This window comes from Rutilus rutilus, assembly GCF_951802725.1.
Source record: "Rutilus rutilus genome assembly, chromosome: 18".
In the NCBI taxonomy this organism is placed as follows: domain Eukaryota; kingdom Metazoa; phylum Chordata; class Actinopteri; order Cypriniformes; family Leuciscidae; genus Rutilus; species Rutilus rutilus.
Window position 1 is genome coordinate 9,206,581 of NC_140231.1, and position 20,935 is coordinate 9,227,515.

The 20,935-nt window shown below is 41.8% G+C and overlaps 1 long non-coding RNA gene across 1 annotated transcript; it reads left to right on the top strand.

Moving 5' to 3' along the window:
* The first annotated feature begins 8,352 nt into the window (after window positions 1-8,352).
* LOC311277590 lies at window positions 8,353-10,548 on the top strand. The gene is made up of 3 exons (XR_014625298.1): window positions 8,353-8,438; window positions 8,730-8,857; window positions 10,150-10,548. It is a non-coding gene; the product is annotated as an uncharacterized lncRNA (long non-coding RNA).
* The last annotated feature ends 10,387 nt before the right edge of the window (window positions 10,549-20,935 follow it).

Consider the following 20,935-nt stretch of genomic DNA (forward strand, 5'->3'; position numbering starts at 1 on the left):
CACAGCCATCACAGAATTCCTCGTCCCGACCAAGTATTCCACTGCCAGGTTAGAACTAGGGATGTGTCATGATTGTCCGAAACAAGTGTATTTTTGAAGGGGCAAGTGAGTGAGATTTTTTACTTGCAACTGGACAAGTAGCCAGTACAGGGCTCAACAATAAGGACTGCTCGATGATGCTGAGGACAGCTGATTCATGCGCAAGTGTTACCATTTCATATAAATCCAAAGAGTCATGCTTAAAGATGGCCATCTTTAAATATCTGCAAAGACCAGGGGTCTCATTTATAAAACTGTGCGTAGGAACCTTACTAAAAGTGTACGTGCGCCCAAAAGCCCAAAATGGCGTACGCAAAAAAATATTCAGACTTATAAAACCGTTCGTACGCCAGAACCTGCACAGAATTCACTTTATAAATCCCAGTCAGCGGAAGATTGTGCGCACATGCGTCTCCACCCCGAAATAACCATATATGGAGCTTACAACGCCTAGTTTTACTATGCAGATCCTCATCTGCATATCATTTGCATATGATTATTCATCCACGTGATAACGTTTAACGTACAAGACACATTACATTAATAAAAATCATTTGCCTAGTTTTTGAATACATAAATCAAATAGTGTAAAATACATTTCAGAGAAAGTTTTTCTAAATCTTTTCCACTGGCCGAATTGTAATTTTAATTGATTTATATTTTTAATGGAAACAGATAGGCCTTGGGCATTATTTGCCGAAACAATTTTCTCAGACAATATGGTATTATCATGATAAGCAATTATCTCTGTGGTTAAAACATTAAAACACAGCACGCCACAGGAAAAGTGTTCAAAAACATCGCATCCACAACAAATATTTCTAATGAATATTTACTTTTTTTTTTTTTCATATTTACAAATATTTCTAATGAACTTCTCAGTAATGATTTCATGTTTAAGTGTTTAACTCCATTAATTTGAATGGCATATTTAATCTAAATGTTTATATCAGAAGTAAAACATAGTTTAAATCATTATTTTATTTATTTAAACTGTTATTTGCGTCAGTTTCACTAAACGGCCCATGCTCGCTGGCGCGGACATTTAAGAAGGGATGGATATTTGCTTCAAGTGATAGGCTTGGTGAGTGAAATTATATATGTATTATCTTTCTGTATATGTTTAATTTTCTTTAGATTTTCTGTCTAAAAGTGATTTAACTCCAGCTCACCATCGGTGCTGGACTGCTCCATCTGCTCCGACTGCTCCATCTCCAAAATGTTTGTACGCATGGGTCAGAGTTTGCGTGCAGGTGCGCAAATTTTCCTGTCAAGTTTGTTTTTATAAATCACAACTTATGCGTCGGAAGTGGCATACGCCTCTCTCAGGGCCTGTTTTGTGCGTACGCAACGGTTATAAATGAGGCCCCAGAGCATTAAAATGACATAAATGTAGGCCTATATTACATGTATAGTCTCTCACTTTATTTGCTTCTATTTTAGAACACTTTTAGAACATTTGATGATTATCGAATAAAATCCTCAGAACTGAAGCAATGCTCTTATGGCTACAAGTGCTTGAATGGGATGGATTACTCAAATAAGCAAATTCAGTCATTTACATCCTAAATTTTAGCTTCCTAAATTACTTGCCTATATGTTTACAACAACTTCCAACATGGTTCTGTCAATCATAAACAAGGGCCAGAACTGTTTTTTAGGTTAGTAAATGATGACATGATTTCATTTTTTGTTGTTGTTAATTATTAATTTAATTGGTGTGTGCCTAAAAACCTGATAATTTGAATCGGGTGTTTTTGATCAGAGAGAGAAAACATTTGCTGCTATGGGCTAGGGGTACCCCAGAACCAGGTTTGGGAAACACTAAGATAGTTTATTATCACTCAAGTTTTTTTCTGATGTTTTCCCTAATTTTAGTGTGTTTTATCTGCTGTAGAGTCTGAGTCATCTTTGACTGAACTTCACACAAATGATTAAGTGGCTACAGAACAACAGAAGCCCTCACAGCCAAGTCGAGGAGTTAATGATACGTACAGCACCTCATCGTGCTGCGTGGATTCGATCCTCTGGTACAAAAACTGTTGAGGAAATAAACAGAGAATATCCCAGACTTTACGATTTTCCTGGAATGGTGAGTATAATTATATGCATTTTAGGGAATTTACTGAAGGGTTGTCTTGGCCTGTAGTAGAAATCCTACATTATTTAGAAAAGTAAAATGCTTCAATTTAAATGTTTTTGTTTAGATATCACAGGACTTTGGAGTTTTATTCCCTGACAATGCAAACCGCCTTTATGAGTTCTCTTACGAGAGATTCTCTCGTACTGCGTAGAATACGCTAGGGGAAAATCCTTTTCCACGAGAATACTGAAGCCAAAAAATTATCCTTAATTTTGTATTAATGTAAAACGCGTTGCGGCAGCATACAGACATAGGCGAGGCAGCTCGCGCGCCTATTGGCTGGTCTGCTGGCAACTGCTTAAGCCTATCGAGCGAGACCTAGAGTGACGTCAGACCCAATGAGGGCGCTTCGCGCCCTCTGCGTCACGTCCCGCCGAGACGGGTGTGGCTTAGGTCTATAAATACCGCTCTCAGGCATTATATCTCTGATTTTTCATCCTTCAGCGAAGCAACTCACATCGCTGGATCCGAGAAGAAGCCGCGCCGTTGGAAAAAGCACTTCAGCGGGACGAGTCGAGAAGCTGCTGGCCGCGCCGCCTTCATCGCCTTCCTGCTGCGCTATCCGGCGTTATATCCTTTCTCTTCTACTGTGTTTTGTGTATGTGTGTGTGCTCGCCGCCGCGACACACACTCTCATTACACTAAAAGAGCCGGGCGTCTTTTTCAAGACGCCCCTTTCCTGAGGATCACGCAGTTCTCGCGCTCGCTGACGGCGACTGCCCTCACTGCGAGCTAGTTACTGCCTATGGTGACTCTGAGGACTCACCTGGCATCCTTCTCCGAGACTGCTCCTCCGCCCTTCCAACCCGCAAAGCTCGCCGGTTCGCCCGCTTGCCTTGCCTGCTTGGGTTACGATACCCGCTCTCCCTCTGTTCGAGCCGCGTAACCGCGCCGTTCACAGGGGATGTCTGGAGCGGACCGTCACGGGGCTGGCTTTCTCTCTCCCTCTGTTCGAGCCGCGCAAACTGCGCTGCTCACAAGGGAGGCTGGAAGCGGATGGCCGGAGTTAGTTTTTCTTTACGTTACAAGAAAGCTACCCTGCCCCTGCGCCCCATTCACGCGTCACTCACCGGCGAAAGGAGAAAAGTGTTTACAGTCCCGTCGAGACCGGACTGACCTCATTTCTCACACATGTCTCAGTTCCCTGATCAGGCGACTGGAAATGTCTATACTGCAGCAAACGTGCCTGTTTAATACACGCACGTCTGCAAGCAAACGCCGAAGAAAACATGTTGACGCTCTTTTATATGCTCGTGCATCTGAAAGCCTTTGTGTTTCCCCCCTGTGGCTCAGTGGCGGAATCTTAGGTTTTTCGCACGGGGCACGGGAGACCGGTGTTCGAATCCCGGTCTAACGGCAGATAAATTATGCCGCCAATGCTTCGTTCTGTCAGTTCCCTGGAAGGCGACTGCAGATGTGCATTTTGCAGCCGACGAGCGCGTTGTACAACCCGCTCGCCTGCACCCAAACACCGTTTCTATGGTTCCCGTGCGTCACTGGCGAAAGGAGAAAAGAGTGTTTTAGTCCCGCTGCGGCCGGGCCAATCTCAATTTCTCACACATTTCTCATTCCCCTCTGAAGTTCAGGCGACTGGAAATGTCATTATTGCAGTGAGCGAGCCTGTTGTTACACGCACGCCTGCAAACAAACGCCAGAATGTTGACACTCGCGCTAACCAAGATCTTATGTGTCTTCCTCTGTGGGCCAGTGGCAGATTCACAGGCTTTCACACGAGAGACCCGTTTTCGATCCCGGGTCTAGCGGCAAATAAATTTATGCCGTCAATGCTCGCTCTGTCAGTTTCCTGTTGAGGCGACTGCAGATGTGTATTTTGCAGCCAACGAGTGCGTTGTACAACCCCCTCGCCTGCACCCAAACACCTTTTCTATGGTTTTCTATGCATCACTGGGAAAAGGAGAAAAGAGAGCGTTTATAGTCCCGCTGCGGCAGGACCGACTTCCATTTCTCATTCCCCTCTGAAGTTCAGGCGACTGGAAATGTCGATATTGTAGTGAAAGTCCTGCTGCGGCCGGACTTCCACCAAAGCTTGCCGCTCGTCCAGTTCCAGGAAGTGTGACTGGTCCAGCGTATTTAGCAGCCAACAAGCCGGTTCCATTGCCCGCTTGCCTGCACAAAGAAGCCGTTTTTATGGCTACCCAGATAAATCCCTTTAAGAGTGTATTTTCTGGTGTCCCGGCCACGGCCGACGGTGTTTCATGTGTAGAAAAAATGCCCACTACTCAGTGCCCATTCCTACACACAAGCACAGCCCTTCACACAGGGCTCGCGCACATAAAATCGACTCAGATCGATTGCGCATTAAACGTAGCAAACGTGCCCACTACCCAGTGCCCACAAACGCTACTTCCCACATGTCTCACGCTCTCTGTAAATACGAGACCAGTATGCATACGCTCTGCTCACGCGAGCAATGCTATAAAAGTGGTGTATGTGCCCGCTGCTCTGCGCCCACGCCCACACACAGACATGGAACTAGCCCAGCCCTCCCCCTCTCAGTTAAACACTACAGAGGAGTCGAGCGCGGGCATTCTGCCCGCTGTTATCAGCGCGCCCCCTGCCTCAGATGTCATGAGCGCGACGCTTATGTCACAGCACACCGAAGCCGCTGTATCGCGAGCCGATCAGAGCGTGCTTCGCATCCAGCCCCTAGCTACTCGCGCACTTGCGTGGGAAAAGCTTCCCGGGGTTTCGAGATGGGTGCTGAACATCATAAAAGAAGGCTATTCGCTGCAGTTTTGCCGGCGTCCGCGCCGCTACATAGCGCGCGTCGAGACCACGGTAGAATCGAAAGTAGCTCATCTACTTAGAGCCGAGATTCTGAAACTGTTGAGCAAAGGGGCTATAGAACCCCTATCTCAAGCTCAAAGCGAAGGGGGGCTTTACAGCAGATACTTCCTGGTGCCCAAGAAAGACGGGGGTCTCAGACCCATACTAGATCTGCGGCAGCTGAACAGAGCGCTTGTGAAGCACCAGTTCAGGATGCTCACGACCGGAAAAATCCTCGCGCATGTCCGCCGAGGGGACTGGTTTGTGTCAATAGATCTAAAGGACGCGTATTTTCAAATACAGATAGCGTCACGTCACAGGCGATTTTTGAGATTCGCCTTCGAGGGCCAGGCATATCAGTACACAGTCCTGCCTTTCGGCTTGTCCCTGGCACCCCGTACATTTACGAAGTGCATGGACGCAGCGCTCGCACCCCTCAGACTACGGGGTATACGAGTGCTGAACTATCTGGACGACTGGCTGATTCTAGCCCAATCTCACTCGGAGCTCATGGAGCACAGGACCATTTTACTCGATCACCTCGAGAATCTCGGTCTCGCAGTGAACTGGGAAAAGAGCTCGCTATTCCCCAGACAGATTATATCTTTTCTGGGAATAGAGCTGAACTCGCTGCTAATGACAGCACGCCTGTCATCTCAGCGCACACTGGACATTCGGCGCGCAGCCGGCTCGTTCCGCTGCGGCGCGATAGTCCCTCTCAAAACATTTCAAAGGATGCTAGGTCTGATGGCCTCAGCATCTTCAGTTCTCCAGTTGGGCCTTCTGCGCATGCGCCCACTGCAGTTCTGACTCAGAAAGAGAGTACCACGCACAGCGTGGGCCTCCGGTCGGCTTCGCTTCAAGGTCAATCAAGCGTGCATTGCAGCCTTGAAACCTTGGGAGGCAAAAGACTGGTACCAATCAGGTGTAAGCCTGGGGACTTCCTCGAGAGTGATGGTGGTGTCCACGGACGCATCCACCTCGGGATGGGGAGCGCTGCTCGAGGGCAGACCGCTTTTTGGCCAATGGTCAAAGCAGGAGAAGCTCTTACATATCAACTGCCTCGAAATGTGCTCACACGCTTTTGACCCCTCATAAAGGGACACCACGTGCTAATACGTTCAGACAACGTCTCAGTGGTGTCCTACATAAATCGCCAGGGCGGCCTCAGGTCCCTGACTCTGTACAGGCTAACCAGGCGCCTCCTGATATGGGCCCGCAGCAACCTGCTCTCGCTGAGAGCAGCGCACGTGCCAGGGCTCCTAAATATAGGACCAGACAGACTGTCCAGGAACCAGGTTCCGACAGGGGAATGGTCTTTGCACCCACAGACAGTCCAGCTGCTGTGGAAGAAATTCGGCAGAGCGAAAGTAGACCTGTTCGCGTCTCAAGAAAACGCTCACTGTCCAGAATTTTTCTCGAAGAGCAAGGACGCGCTGACCCACGAGTGGCCTCGCCGTCCTCTCTACGCTTTCCCCCCCGTCTCCCTCCTGACTCAGGTGGTAGAACGGGTCAGGGAAGAAGGATGCTCAGTGCTGCTTGTAGCCCCACTTTGGATGAGCCAACCTTGGTTCCCAATTGTGATGCAGTTAGTGAGCACCGCCCCGTGGCCAGTGCCTCTGAGGAGGGATCTCCTCTCTCAAGCCAACGGCTCGATCTGGCATCCTCACCCAGAGCTGTGGTCCCTCCATGTGTGGGCCATCAACGGGTACCCGCTGACCTCCCACAGGGAGTGTTAAACACTATCACACAGGCCAGAGCTCCGTCTACGCGACGTCTCTATGCCTCAAAATGGTCAGTGTTCTCTAGCTGGTGCACAGCTCGTGGTGTGTCACCCCTGCATTGCGGTGTGACGGAGGTTCTCTCCTTCCTACAGGAGCTGTTGGATAAGGGCAGGTCCCCTTCCACGCTCAAAGTCTATGTAGCGGCCATAGCAGTGTTCTCTTCGACCACGCTTGGCCAGTCTATTGGAAGGAACGATTTGATCATTCGCTTCCTTAGAGGAGCTAAGAGACTGAATCCTCCCAGACCTCCCACAGTCCCTATATGGGACCTTTCTACGGTACTGGAAGCCATGAAAGGTCATCCATTCGAGCCCTTGCAGAAGATTGATCTTAAACACCTGTCTTTCAAGACGGCGTTTCTTCTGGCTCTCGCTTCAGTGAAGCGCATTTGGGCCGAATGACTCTAGAGCTATACTCAAACCTAAGCACGGTTATGTTCCTAAATCCCTCAATACACCGTTCAGAGCACAGGTCATCTCCCTGTCTGCTCTGCTGGTCACTGAAGGAAATATGGACGAAAGCTCCCTTTGCCCAGTCAGGGCGTTATGAGCTTATGTGTCTCGCTCGTCTGTTTTCAGACAGACGGAGCAGCTCTTTGTTTCGTTCAGCGGGCGTTCTAAGGGACTAGCCGCTTCGAAACAGACCCTATCCAGATGGGTAGTGGACGCAATAGCGCTAGCTTACACAACCAAGGGCATGCAGTGCCCGCTGGGTGTCAAAGCGCACTCCACGAGAAGCATGGCTTCATCGTGGGCCTGGTCAAGTGGGATTGCCTTGCAAGATATTTGTATGGCGGCAGGCTGGGCCTCTCCGTCTACATTTATAAGGTTTTACAACCTAGAGGTTCCCGCACTACAGGCCAGACTACTGTCGGTCTAGTATGGCCAAATCTCATAACTGGCGCTGTCAGTTATGCAGCTATTTGAGTATTGCAATCCTTGCTCTATGCTGCCATAGGGAAGATGGTGGCTAAACCCCCCTCTCTTCCAGGATTCCCTGTGAGTCCCCTGGGTGATTGTGTACTATATGAACTCCGGGCTGTCGCCCTTGAGTCTATAGTATCAGATCCCAGCACGCACGGCGTTTTACAGTAGGTTCCCCTAGCGTATTCTACGCAGTACGAGAGAATCTCTCGTAAGAGAACGTACTCGGTTACTAACGTAACCTCGGTTCTCTCTAGAGAGAGGAACGAGTACTGTGTATCCTGCCGTGCCTGCACGCGCTCTGGTTGCTTCGACTATGAAAAACCAGAGATATAATGCCTGCGAGCGGTATTTATAGACCTAAGCCACGCCCGTCTCGGCGGGACGTGACGCAGAGGGCGCGAAGCGCCCTCATTGGGTCTGACGTCACTCTAGGTCTCGCTCGATAGGCTTAAGCAGTTGCCAGCAGACCAGCCAATAGGCGCGCGAGCTGCCTCGCCTATGTCTGTATGCTGCCGCAACGCGTTTTACATTAATACAAAATTAAGGATAATTTTTTGGCTTCAGTATTCTCGTGGAAAAGGATTTTCCCCTAGCGTATTCTACGCAGTACTCGTTCCTCTCTCTAGAGAGAACCGAGGTTACGTTAGTAACCGAGTACGTTTTGGGCTCCTGTCTTCACTGACCGGATTTGACTTTTTGCAAGAAAAGAACCCAAGGCTGCTGATGTCCTTCTAGAAAGCCTGGAAACATTGTCAAATGGTAGGACATCCTATTAAAATCACATAAAGTAAACCATTTCTAGTCTCTGCACAGGTAGTTTCAGATCTGTTGACCAAATTATAGTTTCATATCACTTATATGAAATTTCCAAAATTACTTTTAGTATCTAAATATCTATGGTAAGCACACTCTTTCTGGCATGTTATTGAATAAAAAAGGCACATTTCTTCAGGAATACTGTAATTATTTAAACAAGAAAGGGTGAGACTTGATTTGATCCATTGGTTTTTGAAAACTGTAAGCATTCTTTCTGTAAACTTGTCGTTCAAGATGTTCGTGGTGAAGTTGCCTTTAAAACCCTTCCTGCTGTTCTGCCATCATCGCCATACCGCACAGATGGGAAAATGGTCCGTCCAACTTATGCTGAAATAAAGCGCAGCTTCATTGACATTAAACCAGTAAGTTAAAGCAACACTGCAACATCAGCTGTTAACTGGCTTAATATATATATATATATATATATATATATATATATATATATATACAGTGCTATGCATAAGTTTAGACACCCATGCTAAAGTTGACTAAAAAGAGGAATAAAAAATCATCTTTTGGAAATTGAACTTAATGCCTTAATTTAAAAAATTAGGAAAAATCCAACCTTTAAGGACACCAATTTTCTTTGTGAATGAATAATGTATCCTAAATAAATAAATGTTCTTCCTTAAAATACAGGGTGCATAAGTTTGGACACCCCTATGTTAAATTCCCATAGAGGCAGGCAGATTTTTATTTTAAGTATTTTTTTTATATATTTGTTTTAGGATACTATGCATCCTGATAAAGTTCCCTTGGCCTTTGGAATTAAAATAGCCCCATATCATCACATAGCCTTCACCATACCTAGAGATTGGCATGGGGTACTTTCCATAAGATCATCTCTCAATGCAAATCAAACTAGCTATTAGGCTAACTGAAATAAAACCATGCCAATCTCTAGGTATGGTGAAGGCTAAATGATTAAATGTAATGTATTCACAAAACAAATTATTAGTATGTTTTTGCCTCATTTGCAAAACAATCTGGAGAAAAATGTTCTGAACAAACATAATCTTCTGATTATCCAGAATGACAAACATGCTGTTTATTATGGACATGTCAAAGCGCATGTTTCAAAAAAAGATCAGCTCTTTTCCAGGAGTACATCAGAAAATAGAATGGGTGACATAGTAACATAGTAAAGTCACAGAACTAATGACAGGACTACAAATTAGGTGTTTCATTCAGTTCAGGAACAGTGTTTTCTGTTAAATAGAAAGTCCTTTGACATGGACTTTATACTTTGTAACTTTACAAAATAGTTTACGTGCACAAACAGCTTATGTTACTTAATATATAATAATATACACAATACGTAATTACTTAAAATCCAAAAAAGCACTGTATAGGCCCATTAAATTGCATTCCTCTGTATCCATATACTCTTTACTTCAGTGATTCTGGTTGTCCACAGGTGTCATGACTAACCATGAGTTAACCTACTTTAATTATAGGGTTAGTTCACCCAAAAATCATTAATTATCATTTTATTTATGGGTGAACTAAGCCTTTAACTACAATACTGCTTCAGTGTTACTTTTACACAGTAAACGCTGCTGAATATTTCTGCGATTCATTTGTAAATAAATATATTGTATCCATGGAATGTTCGTCACTATATATGCCAACTAAAGTATATTTATCTTTTAAGGTTGGAACTAATATGGTGGATTACCTAATTAGTGAGACAAGCCAGGATCCACACATCTTGGTGCTTGGGGACAAAGAGAACTCCTCCAAAGTTTTCATCATTTTCAACGGGGAGGCAATTGAAAAAGAGACCTTACTTCAAGCAGTGGATGTATGCTTCAAAATATTCTACATCTATGACATTAACTACCCAAAGCCTTCTGCTCCCATTTGGGAGTTTTTACAGCATGCTGTCTATAATATTTCTGGAGGAGTTCCCTCAATACATTGCCACCTCCTTAAAAGTTTTGTTTTCAATGTTACTGATCATCAGTAGGTCCAGTAGCCAAACACCATATTAAGGTGTTTATAACAATGCATAAAGTGTACAGTATAGCTTTTCTAATAAGCATGTTTATTTTTTATTGTGTTAAATTTGTGTACTGTATGTACAGATATATATATATATATATTATTTTTTTGTGTGTGTAGGCACATCTATGTACGTTTTTAATTTATGTACAGTATAGCCTTTTTTAATAAGTATGTTTATTTATTTTTATTGTGGCACACCTGTGTATGTTTTTTATTTATGTACTGTATGTGCATGCATGTTTTAAATTTAATATGTATATTTTAATATTTGCACATCATAAATGTAAGCTTTAGCGTAAGTTCTGCCGGGAAGACTTAATTGTTGCGTCACTTATTACCTTCTCATCTATCCAATCATGTTTCAATACTAGAAGTATAAAGGACCTGCACTTACACTTGTCTGAGTTCGCAGATGCTGAACGCTTCCACTCACCACCATCCACCCCACCACCACCATGATGGTCCCTCTATCTTCTCTATCTTCTCTATGAACTTGCGCTCCCTGGGCGGTTCAGCGCAAAAAAGTAGGCGTGTTCCGGCGCAAACAATCCCTGGTGCTATTTTACTGTTCCATAAAACAATTGCGCCACTGGCCAGAAAAAACCTAGTCTAAAGTCAGTGGCGCGTTGCGCGTTGTTCATTATGCTATTTTAAGGGCGCATGCTTGAATTAGAAAATATATATATATTTTTTAATAAATGCAGTTCTTTTTAACATTTTATTCATCAAATATATTATATTGGCAGCAGAACTGTTTCCAACACTCATAATAAATCAGAATATTAGAATGATTTCTAAAGGATCATGTAGGCCTATAGCGTGCACAACGCGCATACACTTTGATTCTCTAATCTACACAGAAGCAGCAGTTTTCATTTTTGCAAATCATATTATTACAAACGATAGATAGATAGATAGATAGATAGAAAAAACTTATAAAGTAGATAGATAGATAGATAGATAGACAATTTATTATAAAAGCATACATCTAGCTTACACATTTACCCACATTATTATATGCCTGTTTAACCGAAGCTAATTTGGGTGTGTTTCTCCATCCCCAATGTCACTTCTCTCTCTTTTACGGCCCTGACGAGAACGTTGCTCTCCTCGGCTGTGAACCGCTCCTGGCGCGCGCCTGGCAAATCCGCCGTTATAATAGCAATACGCCAAGGAAAAAGTGCATCTGCTCTTAAAGGGAATGTGAGATGATGCTCTGATTGGTTTATTTCACGTTACGCCCAAACCACACCTATGAATAATGAAGCTACTTCAGACCAACCCATTTTAGATTTGCGCCGGGCGCAAGAGTCATTTATCCCGCCGGTATAATAGCAACAGCGCCGAGACCTGCCCACAAAGTTACTTGCGCTTTGCGCTTTGACACTTGCGTTTCAGATCGTTAAAATAGGGCCCATTGTGTTTATACTCCAATAAAAAAATCTATTTTATTTATTAAAATAAGGTCATAAATAAAATAAAATAAAAATTAACTCAACTATTGGGTTATTTTAACCCAACTGGTATTTAACCCAATGCATTGGGTTAAAATAACCCACAGTTGGGAAGGTACTATACCACCCCACAGTTGGGTTATATGTTGGGTTATTTTTAACCCAACATTTTTAAGTGAGTATATACACACACATACACACACACACACACACACACACACACACACACACACACACACACACACACACACACACACACACACACACACACACACACACACACACACACACACACACACACACACACACACATTACAGCCTAAACACAAATACCAAGAGCATTACATCTAGCATTCAAGTCATTATTTTTTATATTGTGATATATTATTACAATTTAAAATAATTGGTTTTCATTATACTTTAAATTATAATTTCTGTGATGCAAAGCTGAATTTTCAGGATCATTACTCCAGTCTATCACATGATCCTTTAGAAATCATTCTAATATGTTGATTCATTATCAAAGTTGGAAACAGTTCTGCTGCCTAATATTTTTTCATAACCTGTGATACTTTTTAGGATCCTTTGATGAATAAAAAGAAAAAAAAAGAAGAAAAAAAAAGAAGAAAATGTTTTAAAAATATAAATCTTTTGTAACAACAATATACACTACTGGTCAGTAATTTGGGGTCAGTCATTTCTTTCTTTCTTTTTTTGAAATAAATCAATACTTTTATTCAGCAAGGATGTGTTAAATTGATAAAAAGTGGTCGTAAAGAAGATTTATATAATTAGAAAATATATATATATTTTTTAATAAATGCAGTTCTTTTTAACATTTTATTCATCAAATATATTATATTGGCAGCAGAACTGTTTCCAACACTCATAATAAATCAGAATATTAGAATGATTTCTAAAGGATCATGTGATAGACTGGATGTCACATGTGACACTGAAGACTGGAGTAATGATGCTGAAAATTCAGCTTTGCATCAGAGGAATAAATTATAATTTAAAGTATAATAAATTGAAAACCAATTATTTTAAATTGTAATAATATATCACAATATTAAATTTTTTTCTGTATTTTTCATCAAATAAATGCAGGCTTGATGAGCAGAAGAAACTTCTTTCAAAAACATTAAAAATAGTAATGTTTCCAAACTTTTGGCCTGTACTGTATCCCCCAAAACTGCACAACTGTAGAGTAAAACATTAATAAAAAAAAAAAAGTGATAATAAAAAATGCGTCTTAAAACTGACATGATTGTTACAAAATCACACAGTCTGGGGCCTCTGGAGAACTCAGAACAACTGCTAACATTAAGTTTAAGGTAAAAATAACTGCCATGAAATTATAGTATCTTACTCCTATGCAATTAGATAAACTGTTCATTCACTACATCACTTTACCTCTGTCTTTATCCCCTTTTATTATGGAGAGAGAATTGTGTCTTTATTACATGCAAGAAAATAAATGATCTGAGAGAAAAAAAAAAGTTTGAGAGAAAAAGTTATCACACTGATAATAAAAATAATAATATTTGAGACTAAAAAAAGTTTTGAGAGAAAGTATTTTCTCATAGAACATAAAAAAATTATTTCTGAGAAAAAAAAATCTCTCTCAAAATATTTTGAAAAAAACTCTCAAATATATATATTTTTGCTATCAGTGTGAAAACATTTTCTCAAAAAAAAAAAAGTGTTTCTCTCGAAACGCTTTTCTTTGCTCTCGATGCCATTTCTTGCTCTTGTGTCAGGATTTTGCTTTCACTGTGAGAATTGTGTCATGGGCGGGGCCACGTTCCTATTGGCCAGTCGGGTGAGCATCGTCTTGTCTTGGGAGTCGAACTGAATAATTACACCATTGTTCGGTTCACCGGCATAGATGCCGCCTCTGCCTTAGTTGAGCAAAACTAACTTAATTCTCTCTCCATATTTTATCCTCTTCTTTTTGGCACCTTATCTATCGCAGACTATGCTCATTTACAATGTGTCATGTAAATTCGGCCATCCGTCACAATCAGGAAACTTTCACCGTGTCCAGAACTGGCGCGAGCTGCCAGGCCCGTTTCCACGAGCTGTGTGTTAACAAAAGCAATGCTGTCTACATTGGATGCGGCGTCGCGCACGCTACACAACAAATTACCAACAACTGATCGCGCGCGCGCTCTGTTTCTGACGCACTTCAAGCACTCGCTGGGCGGGGGAAGATTGATGAGCCGGACTTTTTTTTGCTTTATTTGGTAGTATTTTGAATTAATGGTTTTAAAATAGTATTATAAAAAAATAAATAAAATAAATAAAATAAAAATATTCAGTCGTTTCTGTAAAAAAAACGGAATTCTTTTTATTCATTCTGGCGCCCCTAGCATTTGCCTATTCCGCCTATGCCGCGGGCCGGCCCTGTACCTGTGTGCTGTCTATTACAACTTCTGCTTAAACAGGTGGTTCCTATCATTATCGGATTAATTGCACAGTTTAACCATCATAGAGTGAAAGTTTATCATTTGCATGTCAGTTTAACAAGGGCGCGCTTGACAGGGCATATAAGAGAGAGAGAGAGAGAGACCCGGCCGCGCGCGCGCACTCACTATTAATAATAATAATAATAATAATAGTTATTCTCGTCGTCAGACCGATAGCACTCCTTTCACTGGTGACTTTGTGTGTGAGGCCACATAAATGTTACAACACTGTCATTAAGTTGAAGTTATCACATTATAAAGTACAGTACTCGCTCCAGCCCTGCTCACTCGCTCTGTTTGGTTTCATTACAGTGTGCTCCTTAGCACTGGGAGCTCCCTCTGCTGTCCATAAGGTGCCTCTGCGCACCAGCCATTACAAACCCAGCCTCCAGTATTTGGGCCACGCCTCCTCATTTGCATACACTCCTCAATCCTCAAATGCCCAATCCTAAATCCCCAAATCCCCAATCCTAAATCCTAAATGGCTAAATGATTAAATGCCCAATCCTAAATACCAAATTCCCAATCCTAAATCCCTAAATGCCCAATCTTGCCCTTGGGCCCAATGCCCAAGACTTTTAGTTTTAGACTTTTAGTTTTCAATCTGACCCAATAATCCCTCCATATAAAGCTGCTTTGAAACAATCTGTATTGTAAAAAGCGCTATATAAATAAAGGTGACTTGAGTTGACAAATGTGAGACCACCAGAATCCATACGTAAGGAGTAAAATATGAGCACAGAGTGATGTTGTTGAGATTTCATTTCATTTCATTTCATAACACTTTATTTGTCCCCAAGGGGCAATTATTGAGGCCATGTAGAGTCACGTAAACGATATACATAAAAACATCAACATTAAATAAATAATAACAGTGTACACAGAATACATATTAATAATAGTCCACTACAAGTGGATACCTTAAAAACACAACTAGTCCATACCATATATAAGAATAAATAAATACGTAATTATATATATACGGAGTACAAAAAAAAACAAAAAAAAAACAAACAAACAAACAAATCAATAATAATAGCTCACTAAGATCACGACTTGGTAAGCCAGGGGGCCAGTAATGGTTGAGAATTTAAAAGCTGCACTGATTTTGGAACAAAGGTTGCCTTCCTCCTTTGAGTCCTACAACGTGGGCAACGAAGCCGTCGCCCTGAAGGAAGCCACTCAAAAACAGAGAACATGACATGTGAAATGTCTTGTGAAATCCTTCCAGCCAATCTCAATGTTTGCTGATCACTTATAGTGGAAAGAGCCCTAATAGGGAGTCCAATTATTTTTGAACAGACTTTAACTGTACGCTCCAGACTATTTCTATTATGAAGGCTAATAGAATTAAACCAGCAGACAATAGAAAATGTAGTAACACTTTCAATGTAGGAGTAGTAGAACATGATAAGAATGTTCTTACTAACTCCAAAGGAATTAAGCTTCCTTAAAAGGTACTGCCGCTGCTGGAATTTCCTTAATATCTCCTCTGTATTAGAAGAAAATTTAAACAGACTGTCAAAAATTGTCCCCAGGTACTTGTACTCTTTGACAATCTCAAGTAGGGGCTGCCATAGCCATCTGCCTCTGCTTATTAGAAAAGGTTACCACCATCTCTTTGGTCTTATTCACATTAAGTTCCAAACAAGAGATGTCACACCACTCGACAAATTTCTGAAGTGTTGGGCCATGATGCTGTAAAGGGCCTGAGAGCAGAGACAGTAAAACGGTGTCATCAGCAAACTTAATTAGATGACAATCAGGTAGGTTAGATCTGCAATCATCAGTATACAAAATGAAAAGCAGAGGTGAAAGGATACAACCCTGGGGAGAGCCAGTTGAAGTAAATAGAAGGTCAGAAAGTATGTTATTGACCAGCACTCTCTGAGACCTATTGGTCAAAAAATCAATTATCCATAAAATCAATTGGTCCTCCAGGTGAAAACGACTAATAAGTTTCTCAGCCAGAATATGTGGCTGTAAGGTATTGAATGCCGAAGAAAAATCAGCAAACAATAATCTGGCTGTGGTATTAGGAGACTCAAGATGCTTATGGACAAGGTCTGTAATAAACACCTTTGCATCATCAACCCCTCTACCCGTGCGATGGGCAAACTGAAGTGGATCCAACTGTAAGTCGGTTACTTTAGTAATATAGTTTTTAATAATTCTCTCCATTGCCTTAATCACAAGAGAGGTGAGTGCAACAGGTCTCAGATCGTTTAGGGCTTTTATGGAACTCTTTTTAGGTATTGGAATAACTGTGGAATGTTTCCATAAGTGAGGGACTACACCACTGGCCATGGAGTTCTGAAACAAGGTCTGAAACACCTCCCCCAACTGCTCCGCACAAAATTTTAGGGTTCGGCCACAGATATTATCTGGCCCAGGTGCAGATTTAACTTTGGTCTTTTTAAAAGCTTGCACCACCTCCTCTAAACTTATAGTGAAGGCAGAATCACCTGATTTTAAAGTGGAAATTATTGTTTCCACTTGAGTGCTATTATCAATCTCGAATCTGGTGTAAAAAGAGTTGAGATCATTGGCAAGAGATGTTGAACTGCTACCTGCAACCTGAATGTGCTTACGGGCAGTGGGAGCAATATTAACTGCCGCCATATTCTTAAGACCCTGCCAGGCTGTGTGGAAGTTCCCCTGAGTAAATGTTTGCTCAATCTTGTTCTTATATCTCAGTTTAGCAGATTTAATAGCACGCTTAACCTCTCTGTTAACTTCCTTTTTCTCATACTCAGAGCCAGTATAAAAAACTCTCTTTTTCTTATTTAAAATTTCCTTGAGTTCTTCTAAACTTAGAAAAGATCTAAAAGATCTCTTCTAAACTTTAGAGACAAACGTGAGTGATCCAGTTTCTCTAGCTATGATTTCCTTAATATTAAAGAAAGAACAAAGATGCTCAATTTTGTGGTAGCAACAGACCTGATAGTCTAATTAATAATGACGTTAAATTACTAGCTAAAGTATTGGCCAAACGTTTAGAGGCTCATCTTCCATCCATTATACCAGATGATCAAACTGGCTTTATACTGGGTTGTCAGTTGTCAAGAGGCATTTATTTGTCATTTGCATAGTTAACACTGAGGAAAACTGTGAATTGAAATGCTTGTGACGAGGCTCAGATATACAGTAACAATAGCAAGACATAAAATACATAGACGTACATGGAGAGCACTGAGATTTTTGTGTGACTTCAGTGACCATAGGCAGACACGAACAGAGCATTATATACAAACAATGACAGTAACAGATACAATAAAGATAGACAGTGTTAAGAGTTATAGTATTCATAAGTAGTCCTGAGGTACTAATATGATTATTGGGAGTGTAGAGTTGTAGAGTTGTAAAGTGCATTGTAGAGTGTCACAGAGCTACATGAAGGAAAAATAAATGTCATCAAATATACGTAGACTTCTGAACAGAGGCAGACTTACCATTTAGCAAAGGAAAGCGACTGCCTTGGGCCCGCAAACACCAAGCCCAGATAGCATGGTGACATTGATACAATGTTGAGTTTTGTTCCAAACCATCATTTTGTCTGAGATTGACATTTCAATGTTTAAAGTATGTCGGATCAGCATTGAAATTTTGATGAAAGCTGACAGCACACATGGGTGGAGACAGTGACATTGAACTAACAGTGATTTGTAGTTGATGACCACAAGATTATGCAAGTATTAAAGGGATACTTCACCTCTGGAAAGATGAATGTGTATTTAAAATGGGTCATTTATGTAGAAGAAATGTGAAATTATTTTTGAATTTGGAGCTTTCTAGACTGAGAAAAGCCAGAAAATTTATTTTTGGCTTATGTTGATGAAAGACCTGCTCTACGCTGCTCTACGAGGCCACTCCCAAGCCACGCCTACCGGTAAGAGCGCGCAGTTAAACAACAAGACTAGGCTACAAGTGAGTCTCCGTGACGAGTCTGCCCGGGATTTCGAGATCGCCCAAAATGTCCGGGATTAGGCTTTTGCGTTCTACATTCACCATTCATTATGTTTACTGTGGCGAGCAGGACGAGACTGAGGGCCGTGGGAGAACGGCGCGAGGCCGGTGGCGTGATTAGCCTACTGATGAGCGACACTTGTGAGACGCACCAGTCTCGTAGCTCTCACGGAGGAGTGGGAATTTTCTTAGCAATGTTAAAACGCACATCAACCGATCACTTGTTTAGCGTTCATGTAATACTACATTCAGATTCACCAATCGGAATGAATTCAGTTAGATTGAAACAAAAGGTGTGCATGTAAACAATGAATGGCGACTGCTGAAAGCAAAAGCCGAATCCCGGACATTTTGGACGATCGCGACGGCCGGACATGTCCGGGAAAAAGAGGATGGTAACCCCTACTACTCAGCTTTCTCCTACTACTCAGCTTTCTCCACAGAACAAGAGCCTGCTAGCTTAGCTTCCAAAAAAAGATGGCTGACACTATGTGTACATTCTGCGAGTGAGATCCCACCCTCTATGGGTGGGTTGAAAACATGCGGGACAGCCCCTACTACTGGCTGTAGTCTTTAGCCTCTGGCCAAAAAATCCTCAGATGATTTTTTCCAGACAAAAAAATACATCTCTCGTCTCAGGGGGATATGAGGGTGGAAAGCATGGTAATTTGAAAATACTACAGGTTTTCTACTAATACAAAGCTTAATGCTAAATCCTGAAGTATCCCTTTAATCCAGTGGTCTTAAACTCAATTCCTGGAGGGCCACAGCTCTGCACAGTTTAGCTCCAACCAGCTCCAACTCCCACCTGCAAGGAAGTTTCTAGTAATCCTGAAGACTTGATTAGCTGGATCAGGTGTGTTTGATTAGGGTTGGCGCAAAACTGTGCAGAGCTGTGGCCCTCCAGGAATTGAGTTTGAGATCACTGCAGAATGCTAGTGGGTGTTTCTCAATTAGTGGGGCGTGTCAAACCATGATGGGCATTTTCAATTGCTTTACCTGGGACATGTTCAAGTTCAAAACGGTGCGCAACGTTTTGCTACGGTTTCCGGGTTGAACGTCATGTTTCCTGGAAACGGCATGCACCGGTGTGCAACGGGGTTTGAGATACGTTTTCTCTTGTTTGGTGGGTGTGTCAGAACTGCAGTCCAATCAGCAGCAACATGTATATAAAATACGTGGTATTAAAGTGAACTCGCACAATGGGTTCAAGAAAAGTAATTTACAAATGTGTTTGATGCAGCTTGGTATACGCAAAAACTGAGGATATTAGAAGACATGTTTGTCGAAAGTTTTATTGTAAAAAATATAGGATATCAACATAATGATGTAGTTGTTTATATTTTTAGCTTCATTGCAAGTGTATTGGTATAGAAATAAACAATGGTAATTAAGTGATTTTCCTAAAAATGAGAAAGAAAATACAGGGTATTAAAACAGTATGACCTACAAATAAAGTCAGTATGTGAGGCTAAATAGATGTGTTTTAGTCTGAATTAAGATGTGTGCTTCCATTTCAGTTTCCACAAATCCCTTCACTCGATTGGGATGTTCTCTTTTGTTCTGGGCGGCAAGTGCAGTAATTGTAACATCGGGCATATTTTGTAGTATTAAACACATATTTATACCGACTTCATCAGGCTCAGAAAATTCAGCGCTGCACAGACTGATTGGTGGCTGACTTGATGCAGCGCCGACGCCATGTGACTGTGATGTATGCCATCAAAGTACCGCAAGAGCGATTCGAGAGCGGCTGCACGAGCTCTGATGATGACACAGCTGTTTCACGTTTGACCGGATTCACCGCATGACAGCGATCACTTGTTTCGTGTTTATTCACATACCTTCAGTTCCACTAATGCTCTCAAATCAGTTTTTTATAACAGTAACATTTCTTTTCATGTATTCGCAATGATATATTGTGTCATGTTTATTAAAATAAAACTGATAATAAAACGTAGACCCCACTACATTGATCTTTAAGTAGTATAGGCTTATGTTGAACTTTATTCTTGTTCAAACAGACGCTATATTTAGCAGTACATAAAGTATTAAATGGAAATGTATCTGAAATATGTGTATTTGACAAATATTGCATTTATTTCACTTCATCTGTGGTAAAGTATGCAAATACAGCGCGAGCGTCACTACGGGAAGCAGAAAGTGTCCGAATTCACGTCTCCGTTTTCAGCTCCTCCCCGTGGCAACTCTCGCCGATCGGTTATATCCAGCTGCAGTCGAACACACCTAATGTCTATTTAAAAATGGTTGAAAAACACCTATTGTAGTTGTGCTCTGATTGGTAAACACCCATTTTGGTTCTGCATGTGCACTTCTTAGTAACTGATGCTTCCTCATTAGAGAAAACACAGGTGCATCCTATATAGAATTCTTATGTTGAAGCACCTGCCATACATGACTTCTCTGGGTTTCAAACAATGGTGCATCTTATTATTTCTCTGTTCCTTTGTTTGTTTTTTTGCATTTGATTTATTGTAACTGAATCTGAGATACATTAATTAAAAAATATATTAAAGTGTTT